Here is a 13,403-nt window from a genome sequence, read left to right as displayed (position 1 = left end):
GGGGGAAGGGGAAATGAGGAAACTATTGAAGTCCACATTGATGCCCTGGGGTTGAAGTGTTCCAAGGCGGAAGATGAGGCATTCTTCCTCCAGGCGTCTGGTGGTGAGGGAGCGGCAGTGAAGGAGGCCCAGGGCCTCCATGTCCTCGGCAGAGTGGGAGGGGGAGTTGAAATGTTGGGCCACAGGGCGGTGTGGTTGATTGGTGCAGGTGTCCCGGACATGTTCCCTAAAGCGCTCTGCAAGGAGGCCTCCAGTCTCCCCAATGTAGAGGAGACTGCATCGGGAGCAACGGATACAATAAATGATATTGGTGGATGTGCAGGTAAAACTTTGATGGATGTGGAAGGCTCCTTTAGGGCCTTGGATAGAGGTGAGTGAGGAGGTGTGGGCGCAGGTTTTGCAATTCCTGTGATGACTGGGGAAGGTGCCAGGATGGGAGGCTGGGTTGTAGGGGGGCGTGGACCTGACCAGGTAGTCACGGAGGGAATGGTTTTTGTGGAAGGCAGAAAGGGATGGTGGGTAGGGAAATATATCCCTGGTGGTGGGGTCCATTTGGAGGTGGCGGAAATGTCGGCGGACGATTTGGTTTATGCGAAGGTTGGTAGAGTGGAAGGTGAGCACCAGGGTGGTTCTGTCCTTGTTCCTGTTGGAGGGGTGGGGTCTGAGGGCAGAGGTGCAGGATGTGGACGAGATGCGTTGGTGGGCATCTTTAACCATGTGGGAAGGGAAATTGCAGTCTCTAAAGAAGGAGGTCACCTGTGGCTTAACATTTCAACTCTCCTCCCACTCTGCTGAGGGCATGGAGGTCCTGGGCCTCCTTCACCGCCACTCCCTCACCACCTGATGCCTGGAGGGTGAATGCCTCATCTTCCGCCTCGGAACACTTCAACCCCAGGGCATCAATGTGGACTTCAACAGTTTCCTCATTTCCCCTTCCCCCACCTCACCCCAGTTCCAAACTTCCAGCTCAGCACTGTCCCCATGACTTGTCTTACCTGCCTATCTTCTTTTCTACCTATCCACTCCACCCTCCTCCCTGACCTATCACCTTCATTTCCTTCCCCACTCACCTATTGTACTCTATGCTACTTTCTTCCCACCCCACCCTCCTCTCATTTATCTCTCCATCCTTCAGGCACTCTGCCTGCATTCCTGATGAAGGGCTTTTGCCTGAAAAGTCAATTTTCCTGCTCCTCGGATGCTGCCTGAACTGCTGTGCTTTTCCAGAATCTCTAATCCAGAATCTGCAGTCATTGTTTTTACCATATTGCAAAGTATGCTAAGGTCACAATATTTCTGAATGGCCTATTCCAATCAGAACATTTACCAGTCAGAATCCACTTGCCAACCAATCAGCACTCTCCTGACACGCAGTATAACTGTTTGTTTTTACGTTAGGGCCCGGGTGTCCTTGGAGAAGGAGCACGCGGTGTCCACCAACACCCTGGAGTTGTTCAGGGACAGGTGGGCACCGCAGGGAATGGAGTGCATCATTTCCCCCTCCAACTCTATTTTGATTTAGTCCCTGCCCTCCCCTTCACTGTTTGATCACACACCATTGTCCTTTGATGTGAAGGGCACTGCTTGTCACAGGCCATTCGGGTGTTTCCTTTCTTCCTGGTGGTGGAAATTAAATAAAGATTTGTGCACTTTGTGTCTCTCACTGTGTCTCGCACTTGCACAAAAAAAGAAAGAAGAAAAAAAATAACTATTTGTTTTTACGTTAGAGCCCAGGTGTCCTTGGAGAAGGAGCACGCGGTGTCCACCAACACCCTGGAGTTGTTCAGGGAGAAGTGGGCGCTGCAGGGAGTGGAGTGCATTATTTCCCCCTCCAACTCTATTTTGATTTAGTCCCTGCCCTCCCCTTCGCTGTTTGATCTCACAGCATTGCCCTTTGATGTGAAGGGCACTGCTTGTCACTGGCCACCCAGGTGTTTTCCTATCTTCCTGGTGGTGGAAATTGAATAAAGATTCGTGCACTTTGTGTCTTGCACTGTGTCTCACACCTGCGCACAAACACACCACGGGTGCTGGGGAAAAAATAAGCACTACCGCAGTTAGGCGCTAGTGTGGGGGTTTAAAAAAAACTATTTGTTTTTACGTTAGAGCCCGGGTGTCCTTAGAGAAGGAGCATGCGGTGTCCCCCAACACCCTGGAGTTGTTCAGGGAGAGGTGGGCGCCGCAGGGAGTGGAGTGCATTATTTCCCCCTCCAACTCTATTTTGATTTAATCCCTGCCCTCCCCTTCACTGTTTGATCACACAGCATTACCCTTTGATGTGAAGGGCACTGCTTGTCACTGGCCACTCAGGTGTTTTCCTATCTTCCTAGTGGTGGAAATTGAATAAAGATTTGTGCACCTTGTGTCTCTCACTGTGTCTCACACCTGCACACACACACCATGGGTGCAGTTTGGCAGTAGTTTGGGGGTAAGGAAAGAAAAAGAGTGTCAGAGGTTCGGAAAAAAAAGAAAAAAAGAAAAAAATATAACTATTTGTTTTGCACCCAGCATTGGTATTCTTGCAAATTGTCCTATGCATGCAAGAAACAACAGCTTTGACAAAATGGGTTTGTTTTGAGACAATAAAGAAAAAAGGCCAGTCTGTCGAAATTCAGAGGAAATACTATCATAAATTGCTGGAAAAACTCAGCAGGTTGGGCAGCATCTGTGGAAAAGAAGCCGAGTTAACATTTCGGGTCCAGTGACCCTTCTTCTGAACTGGAAAAGTGACAGGAGATCAACCAGTAAAACATGGTTAACATTTTCCAGTTTTGCAGATTGTGTTGTAACAGGAGTGCAAGGAGGGAATTTTGTCACTGAGGTCAAATTGATTGAAAGGCAAATAATGTGGCTTATTAATCAAGCTTGCTGACCTCAGCGACTGAGTGTCCCAGATGCACTGCATCACATTTGGTTCTGAGTCAAGAGGAGTTCAACTGTAAAAGTTACTCATTGTGTAAGTTACTCCTCAGCTTTAAGTAGCTTTTTTTTTGCTCAGCAGAGCAGAATTCTAACAGGGTGTTTATACAGTAACGCCAGCATTGTAAATCTGGCTGGACAGAATGGTTCTATTCATATAAACCTTTGATTCATCAGTTAAACAACACTAATGACTGATTCCTATGTTAAACTAATCGATCTCATCTTGTGCTGTAATACAGCTTTCATTTGCTTGGCGCTGCTTAAAGATCCACCTGCATCAAGGCCAAACAGGACTCGATTTTCTGAGCTAACTGCATTTGCATGATTATTAACATCTGCAGGTGCAAGCTCAGGTGAATATAGCTGGCAGAATTAAATCAAAAGTTTGTAAAATTAATCCCATGCATTTAAGCTGAATTTTTTAAGAAAGTATCACAAAGAAGGGGGAAAAAAGCAAACATTTGTAGACCACATTAAAAGAAAGAATGAGTTGCATTTATAAAAGCATTTATCAGTTAATGAATTGCATTTGAAGTGTAGTCTGTGGTATTTTCCCAGGTGATCACCCCGGTACCAAGCAACATTTGTCACTTCTACCTAGTAATGGTTGTTTGATGTACTTTGCTTTCACCAGCCTTTCCTTGGTTTTGATTTTGTCTAGGCCTATGTGCTCTACGAGCTGTCCTCTGCAAACAGAGGCCATGACATGCATCAGCTGGAGCTGGAGGACCATCAGTTTGGTGAAAGATGTTCTTTGGTCAGCCTGAAACATGGTGGTCCTCCAGTGCATGGAATTTTCTTTGACTGAGTGTTGCAGAATGGCACATTCCAAGCTCCAGAGCTGTGTGTTGAGGAATATGCTAAAGGTTGAGCAACCACTGCAGAGGCACAGTGGGAAAATGCTACTGTTTTAAGGAATCTCATCCATAGAGAACTAAGGGGCTGAGGATTGTAAACTTCTAGCTCTGTACAGCAACACGTCCACCATCTTGACTGACCATTGCATAACACCATGATAAGCTGCTGGCTTTGTATCTGCACTAAAAGGCAAGACAAGACAAGGCAGCACTATTGTGAATGAGATAGCAACAAGGCAAGGCAGAGGTATTGTGAATGTCCAAGGAAACACAGGCTCTTGAGCGCTAAGAAAACAAGCAAAGAGACAAGAGATGCACCCAGTTCTGATTCCAGAGATGGAGGCCTGCTTCTACATGCAAAGTAGCTTGGCAGCAACATTGCGTTGTAAGTTACTGGTGAGCCTCCAAGTGCATATTGATGTGGTAAACGTGGCGCTAAGTGATGTAGGGAAGTGCCATACTAATGTGCTTGCCTGATGCTAACCTCTGTGGATGGAGATAGCCGGCAGTCCCTGCCCATGAAGTGCACTGTGAGATGTTGGAGAATGCTCCCCTTAACCCACACCCCAGAAGAAGGGTTACACCTGAAATGTTGACTTCTCCACCTCCTGATGCTGCCTGGCTTGCTGTGGTCTCCCAGCCTCCTGTCCGCCTACCACCAAGCTGGAGGCATGGAGAAGTTCTCAATGAGTTGTAACTGCCCAGACTCACGTGTTGGGAATTGTCACCATCAAGTTTCTCTCCACTTCATGGGGAAATAGCAACTTGCGTATAAACGAGGCACAATTAGGTAGTAATGAGATCTTAATGCATGCACATTGGACCCTTGTCAGTCACTCATAAGATTCTCATCTAGCGTTAAAACATTGGATGGAAAATCTGCCCTTTATGTTGCGAATTTCATTTTTCCATTCTCACCTTTCTTTACCAGACTAACTCATCATCGCCTATAGTGTTCTGAGGCTAGCAAAGTTCCACTCCTTGTCTCCATCCATAGACCGTGTGTGTAGAATAGGTGGAGCCATTTTAACATGAACATTTACCTCTGGTGCTGTTGTAATGCCAGAGATAAAGTAGCTATTCTGTGCAAATATATGAACAGATCATCTTTTTTTCCTGTTTTTATTAAGAGATAAAAGGTCAGAGAGAGAAAGAGAGAACTGTTTCCACACTGTAAGTCTAATCTAGAACCTCTGCTGCTCTTTGAAGATGGTCATTGGATTTGTTTGAAGACCAAGTCATTTATATAAATGTCAAAAAGCAGTGGACCCAGTACCAATCCTTGTGACACACACTGGTCACAGGCCTCCAGTCTGAAATGCAACCCTCTACAGTTCATTGGTTAAACCACTTTTAGAATATTGCATTCAATTCTGGTTTCCCTGGTATATGAAAGATGTTGTGAAACTTGGAAGTGTTCAGAAAACATTTATAAGGATGGTTGGATGGTTTGTGCTATAGGGAGCGGCTGAATAGTCTGGGGCTGTTTTCCCTGGAGCATCAGAGGCTGAGGGGTGACTTAATAGAAGTTCATAAAATCATGAGAGGCATGGATAGGGTGAATAGTCAAAGGCTTTTCCCTCGGGCAGGGCAGTTCAAAACTAGAGGATGTAGGGTTAAGATGAGAGAAGACGATTTAAAAGGGACCCAAGAGGCAACATTTTCATGCACAGGGAGGTGCATGTATGGAATGAGCTGCCAGAAGAATTGTGGAGGCTAGTACAATTACAATATTTAAAATGGATCTGGATGGGTACATGTATAGGAAGGGTTTAGAGGGATATGAGCCAAATGCTGGCACAAAGGGATGAGATTAATTTAGGATATCTAGTTTGATCGAAGGGTCTGTTTCCATGCTGTACATCTCTCTAAATCTATGACCAATTATTGTTTCATCTGAGAGTACAGTCCTCCCATAGCACAGCACTGAAAGATCAGTCTAGTTTACAGACTTTACTCATGAATAGGGCATGAACCCACCACTTTCCAATCTAGATGTAAGAATGCTACCATTAAGCTGTGGACAATTCCAATCAGAAAACATTTGAGAAATTTGGGCTGTCAAGGAGACATTGGGAAGGCAAGCTAAAAAAAGGTTAAGAGTGTTGAAGAACTTAACTGACAATATTACAAAAAAACTGCAATGTGGGAGCAGAACTGGGAAACAAAGGTTAAAACTACAAAATATTTTCAGGATAGATGTCAGGAAATGACTCTTTACTCAAGAGTGATGAACATAAGGATTAAACATCCAGATAGAGAGGAAAAGGCAAAATGCCTGGAATCAATTATGTGCAATTGGATGTTATAATGAGGCAAAATTTGTTTCTCTCTGGATGGATGAATCAAGAATAGTCTCAGACATTGATAATTATCTTTGTAATATGCCCCAGTACAGTCTTCTGACTTTAGATTACCAGCCTTTCCCTGATTCCTATATTCTATTGTCAAAGACTCACACTTCATTTACTGTGCTTCCAAAAAAGCTGTCTCTCGAAATTTTCGGGTATTTACCAACACCCCACACAACCTTACCTATTTTTTTCTGTCATGTTCAGCTAAACTGCACTCCTTACCCCTGTCATCAACTCTATAACCCCATTAGGCAAACTGAAATGGTTTACGTAAATTCAATGTAATGTTATTGTGTGAAATTTATATACTTAAAGATTTTTTTCTCAACAATCAAAGTACATTTATGTTTTTCCAATACCTGTAATGAAAACTTAGAACATCTGTATATATGATCAATATTTTCACTTTATTGCTGTTCTCCTGCATTGACTTAGAATATAAGGATTCAATATAAAATAATGTTTTTTAAAGAGAAAGCAATCTATAAACAGGACAATTGCAGTTCTAAAGAATACTTTATTGGGAGAGAGGACTATTCCATATAAGCGACATTAACACTTCTTGATTTTTAATATGTTTAATAAATTTTAGCTTCCATAAAGTAAGTAACTATTACAATAAACATAAGCAGCAGAAATCAGGAAAGCCAATGAAAGGTCAGTAGAACAGTGTATTATTCAGCTGTTTAGCTCAAATCTCTTCCTGATTCCTGGGCAAAATGGAATGCTTAGACTGGGTCTATTTGGGAGTTGGAACTGGTGTGAATTGAATCATTTTTGTGCTATAGGGATGTCTCGAAATGCGTTTGAGGAGTTTCTCCTGATTGATGCATTAACTTTGATGGAATGTCAATGCAAATTTCATGTGTACAGATGTACTGTCAAGGTCAGCCTCGCAGCTCCAATGATATTTCTCACACTAGCAATCCTTGTGGTCTATGAAATTGCATGTCTATTCAGAATCGCAGAAGTGTAATGGTGCAGGAGGAGGCTATTCGGTCCATCAAGTTCGCACTGGCTTATGTGCAAATGTATGGATAACCTTGTGTAACAAACAAGGATCTATGAGAAACCAAATTATAGCAATGTGACTGAAGCACTAAATATTGAATCTAGAGAGTTGTGGTGTCCCCAAGTGGTTCCCAAGGGTTCCTAGCTACGATCAGTTCTGAAGAAAGAACCCAAAAGATTAACTTTGCTTTCTCTCCCAAGATGCTGCCAGACCTGCTGAGTTTTTCAGCAATACCTGATTTTGTTTCTGATTTCCAGTCCCTGCAGTTCTTTGGTTTTTTTTGTTTTCCATCCTGAAGAAGTTGCCCAAGGTAAACAGTGCCTTGAGAACTGGAACCAGCCACTGGCTTAATCTTAAGAAGAATGTATCAGAATGAATCCCTGAAAATCGACACAGTGGTTACAATGTGACCAGAAATGTAGTGACTCTCCATGTAGTTAGAGAAGCCAAATCTAACTCTGAGTGCAACAAACAGCATACTGGGACATGCACTTCATAGAATGATAATATCAAGAGTTGTGTTAGAAGACTAAAATTGTGCAGAAACTACCAAATGATCTCAACTTCAAAATTGAAAAATAGAACTACAGGTGCTGGAAATCTAAAACAAAAACAGAAATTTCTGGAGAAACTCAACACATCTGGTAGTATTTTGGGGGGGGGGGAAGCACAGAAAGAGCATTTGCTAGTGCTCTGCAGGAGCATTATACTAATTCACCCCTATTGGCTTAATCCTTTCAAAACTAGACAAGTCCAGAAAGACATGGAGGCCATGCTCAATTAGGATATCATTGAGCCGAGCCAGAGTGAGTGGAGTTCGCCAATTGTCTTAGTTCCCAAACCTGATGGGACTCAACGATTTTGCATGGATTATTGTAAGATCAACGCCGTTACAAAATCAGACTCATATCCAATACCAAGATTGGAGGACTGTATAGAGCAAGTCATACAAGCCAGTCATGTCACCAAGTTGAACATACTGCGTGGTTACTGGCAGGTACCTTTATCAGAGACAGTGAAAGAAATGTCTGCATTTTTAATCCTAAATGGGCTATATCAGTTTAAAGTGATGCCTTTTTGAATGATGAACGCACCTGCCATATTCCAAAGACACATAAACAAAATTGTGGCTGGATTAACAAACCGTGCAGTCTATTTGGATGATGTAGTGATCTTTAGTAAGTCCTGGAAAGATCACATGGTACAATTGGTAAAGCTTTTTGAATGACCAAGAGAAGCAAAACTGGTAATAAACTTAAAACTGAATTTGCGAAAACAGAGGTGACCTTGTTGGGACATAACATTAGTCATGGAAGGTTGACCCCACGGAATGCAAAGTCAAAAGCCATCAAGGAATTTCCATGACCAACCTCGAAGAAAGACGTGCTTTGATTTTTGGGGCTAAGCGGATTCTATCGAAAGTTTGATCCAAACTTCAGCAGTGTAGTGGCTGTGAAGAAATAACAAGGTTGCAATTGTACTACAGGATCTAATGTTCATAGCTCAATCTTTAGACAATATGTCTCACAGAGTCATTCAAGGCAAATGTTCATGCTGAATGAAATAGCTGGGTGGGTTGATAGAGAAAAGAAGTTTCCACATTGGATCTGCTGCCTCATGTAATGTTTTGTGATTTTGTCATCAAATTGTGGAATGTTATTGATGCACAGATTGTCATCAGATTGTTGAAAACACATGGAATATTGAATTGAGTGGTTGGAGAGGAAGATTTGTTAGGGGCAGCTTTCCTGAAGTTGGAATTGCAATACTTGAACTCAGATCTTGACAACGTAGCCAAAGTAACTCAAGATGAATTCAATTGGCTTTTTCCATTGGATGCAGAAGGCTTTTGAAACCTTTTGATTGTGGTTAAAGGCATTCTTGTTGAACTAGTAGATTAATTAAAATACGTCACGTTGATTTAACATGAGCTGTTGCATTTATTTTTCAGATTTCAAAATGGAGACTATACTGATGGTTTGAATTTTATGCACAAGGCATAAGTCAACTCCCTTTTTTTGAAGATTTTTCAAGGCTTCAGAAATCAACTTGTATACAATGAGATTATGAAGAAGATTCCAGACCAGATGGGCCATTAAGCTATGCAGACAATACATTACCTTAGTGTACATCACCTTCAGTAAGTCTCTCTCTATTACAGAATTGGTATACTGAGCCAGCTCGGTGTACGTAATCTACAGTGTGTTATGGACCAAACCAAACCCCCTCAAAATGTTCAGAAGGTAGTCAATGACCTACCTTCTTCTTATTTTAAAGGTAAATATAAGGTGTTGCATTCCAAATGCAATTTTATTGGTCAAAGTACCAGATTTAAAGCAAAGCACTCTTTATTCATCCACTATTGGTAAAATACAACAAGAGAAAGGAGGAATTGGAATAACTTAACTCGACGGGAAAACTTAACAGAATAAAAGATACAATTACTATTGCTAACTAACTGTTCCATTATAGTAACTTCCCATCAACACACCCTTGGCAAAGACAAATTCAGAAAACAGTTTCTCTCACATGCAACTCCTGATGCAGGAAGAGAATCCCCAGCTTTGGGCTGTAACCGAGAGAGGGGGAAAAAAGCTTCCACGTCTTCAAGACCCCAACAACAACTGCTGATGATAAAACTAAAAATCCTGGTTCTGTGGGAGCTTGGTCACACCCATTCAGGCTGCTTCTATTATTCCAAATTTTAAAAAAAGACCCAAGACCTCATAAGTTGTGTACTCCAGTGGCTCTGGTAGACGGCTCATCACCTCTCCTTTAAAACCTCTCTTCAAAAAAAAACAGGACAAAATACAGAGGAACCTCAATGATCCTAATGAGCTGGGTTGGCACAATTTCATTTGGCTAACTGATTATTCGGTAAAATGATTCGATGCTTTTCCTTTGGGGCCCGAAGTTTTCTGTAAAGACCGCACCCGGTTCAGGAGATGAGGCAGCAGTACAACACGCATGAGTCCACCCCCACACAACCCCAAACCCATCCAACACCGTCCCCACCCAACCCCAACCCCATCCAACACCGTCCTGCGCAACACCAACCCCATCCAACACCGTCCCCGCCCAACCCCAAACCCATCAAACACCGTCCCCACCTGAATCCAACCCCATTCAACACCGTCCCCGCCCAAGCCTAACCCCATCCAACACCATCCCCGCCCAACCCCAACCCCTTCCAACACCGCCCTGTCCAACCCCAACCCCATCCAACACCAAGCCCGCCCAACCCCAACCCCATCCAACAACGTCCCCGCCCAACCTCAACCACAACCAACACTGTCCTCGCCCAACCCCAATTCCCATCCAACACCATCCTGCCCAACCCGCAACCCCATCCAACACCGTCCTGCCCAATGCCAAATCCATCCAACATCGCCCCGCCCAACTCCAACCACATCCAACACTGTGCACGCCCAACCCCAACTCCATCCAGCACCGTCCGCCCAACCCCAACACCATCCTAAAGTGTCCCCGCCCAACCCCAATCCAATCCAAAACCATCCTGCCCAATCCCAACCCCATCCAACACCATCCCCACAAAACCCCAAACCCATCCAACACCGTCCTGCCCAAGCCCAACCCCATCCAACACTGTCCTGCCCAATCCCAACCCCAAACCGATCCAACACCATCCACGCCCAAACCCAACCCCATCCAACACTGTCCCCACCCAACTCTAACCCCATCCAACACCGTCCTTCCCAAACCCAACCCCATCCAGCACTGTCCCGCCCAACCCAACCTTGTCACACCCAAACCCAACTCCATCCAACACCTTCTCCGCCCAAACCCAACCCCATCCAACACCGTCCCCACCCAGTCCCAACTCCATCCAACAACGACCCCATCCAACCCCAACCCCATCCAACACCGTCCTGCCCAAGCCCAACCCCATCCAACACTGTCCTGCCCAACCCCAACCCCATCCCACACCATCCACGCCCAACTCTAACCCCATCCAACACCACCATACCCAAACCCAACCCCATCCAACACCGTCCCCGCCCAACTCTAACCCCATCCAACACCGTCCTTCCCACACCCAACCCCATCCAGTACTGTCCCGCCCAACCCAACCCTGTCTCACCCAAACCCAACGCCATCCAACACCTTCTCCACCCAAACCCAACCCCATCCAACACCGTCCCCACCCAGTCCCAACCCCATCCAACAACGACCCCACCCAACCCCAACCCCATTCAACACCGCCCTGCCCAAACTCATGCCCATTCAACACCATCCAGCACAACCCCAACCCCATCCAACACCATCCCCGCCCAACCCCAACCCCATCCAACAACGTCCCCACCCAACCCCAATCCCATCCAACAATGTCCTGCCCAAACTCAACTCATCCAACACCATCCCCGCCCAACCCCAACCCCATCCAACAACGTCCCCACCCAACCCCAACCCCATCCAACACTGTCCTGCCCAAACTCAACCCATCCAACACCATCCTGCCCAACACCTACCCTATCCAACACCATTCATGCCCTATCCAACACCGTCCCGCCCAACCCTAACCCCATCCAACACGGTCCCCACAAAAATCCAACCCCATCCAACACCATCCCCACCCAAACCCAACCCCAATCAACACCATCCCCACCCAAAACCAACCCATCCAACACCGTCCTGCCCAATCCCAGCCCCATCCAACACGACCTGCCCAACCCCAACCCCATCCAACACCATCCCCGCAAAACCCCAAATCCCATCTCACACCGTTCACCCCAACCCCAACCCCATCCAACACTGCCCTGCACAATCCCAACTCCTTCCAACACCATCCCCGCACAACCCTAACTCCTTCCAACACCGTCCCGCCCAAATCCAACCCCATTCAACAAAATCCCCGCTCAACTCCAACCCCATCCAACACCATTCCGCCCAACCCCAACCCCATCCAACACCGTACCCACCCAACCCCAACCCCATCCAACACCGTACCCACCCAACCCCAACCTCAACCAACACCGTCCTGACCAACCCCAACCCCATCCAAAACCATCACCGCCTAACCCCAAACCCATCCAACACGTCCCCGCCCGAATCCAACCCCATCCAACACCATCCCCGCCCAAAACCAACCCCATCCAACAGCGCCCTGGCCAACCCCAACCCCATCCAACACCAAACCCGCCCAACCCCAACACCATCCAACAACGTCCCCGCCCAACCCCAACCACAGCCAACACCATCCTCGCCCAACCCCAAACCCCATCCAACAACATCCTGCCCAACTCGCAACCCCATTCAACACAGTCCCGCCCAACCCCAACACCAACCAACAGTGCCCCCACCCAACACCAATCCCATCCAAAACCATCCTGTCCAAACCGAATCCCATCCAACATTGCCCGCCCATCCCCAACCCTACCCAACACCATCCCCGCCCAACCTATGCCCTACCCAACACTGTCCTGCCTGACCCCAACCCCATCCAACACGGTCCCCGCCAAAATCCAACCCCATCCAACAACGTCCCCGCTCAGCCCCAACCCCATCCAACATGTCCTGCCCAAACTCAACCCATCCAACACCTTCCTGCCTAACCCCTACCGCATCCAACACCATCCCCGCCCAACCCATGCCCTATCCAACACCGTCCTGCCCGACCCCAACCTCATCCAACACAATCCCCAACCAAACCCAACTCCTTCCAACACCATCCCCGCACAACCCTAACTCCTTCCAACACCGTCCCGCCCAAATCCAACCCCATTCAACAAAATCCCCGCTCAACTCCAACCCCATCCAACACCATTCCGCCCAACCCCAACCCCATCCAACACCGTACCCACCCAACCCCAACCCCATCCAACACCGTACCCACCCAACCCCAACCTCAACCAACACCGTCCTGACCAACCCCAACCCCATCCAAAACCATCACTGCCTAACCCCAAACCCATCCAACACGTCCCCGCCCGAATCCAACCCCATCCAACACCATCCCCGCCCAAAACCAACCCCATCCAACAGCGCCCTGGCCAACCCCAACCCCATCCAACACCAAACCCGCCCAACCCCAACACCATCCAACAACGTCCCCGCCCAACCCCAACCACAGCCAACACCATCCTCGCCCAACCCCAAACCCCATCCAACAACATCCTGCCCAACTCGCAACCCCATTCAACACAGTCCCGCCCAACCCCAACACCAACCAACAGTGCCCCCACCCAACACCAATCCCATCCAAAACCATCCTGTCCAAACCGAATCCCATCCAACATT

Source organism: Hemiscyllium ocellatum, chromosome 23, assembly GCF_020745735.1.
Source record: "Hemiscyllium ocellatum isolate sHemOce1 chromosome 23, sHemOce1.pat.X.cur, whole genome shotgun sequence".
Taxonomy (NCBI): Eukaryota; Metazoa; Chordata; class Chondrichthyes; order Orectolobiformes; family Hemiscylliidae; genus Hemiscyllium; species Hemiscyllium ocellatum.
The sequence above is the reverse complement of the archived record's forward strand: the minus strand, read 5'-3'. Positions refer to the sequence as shown.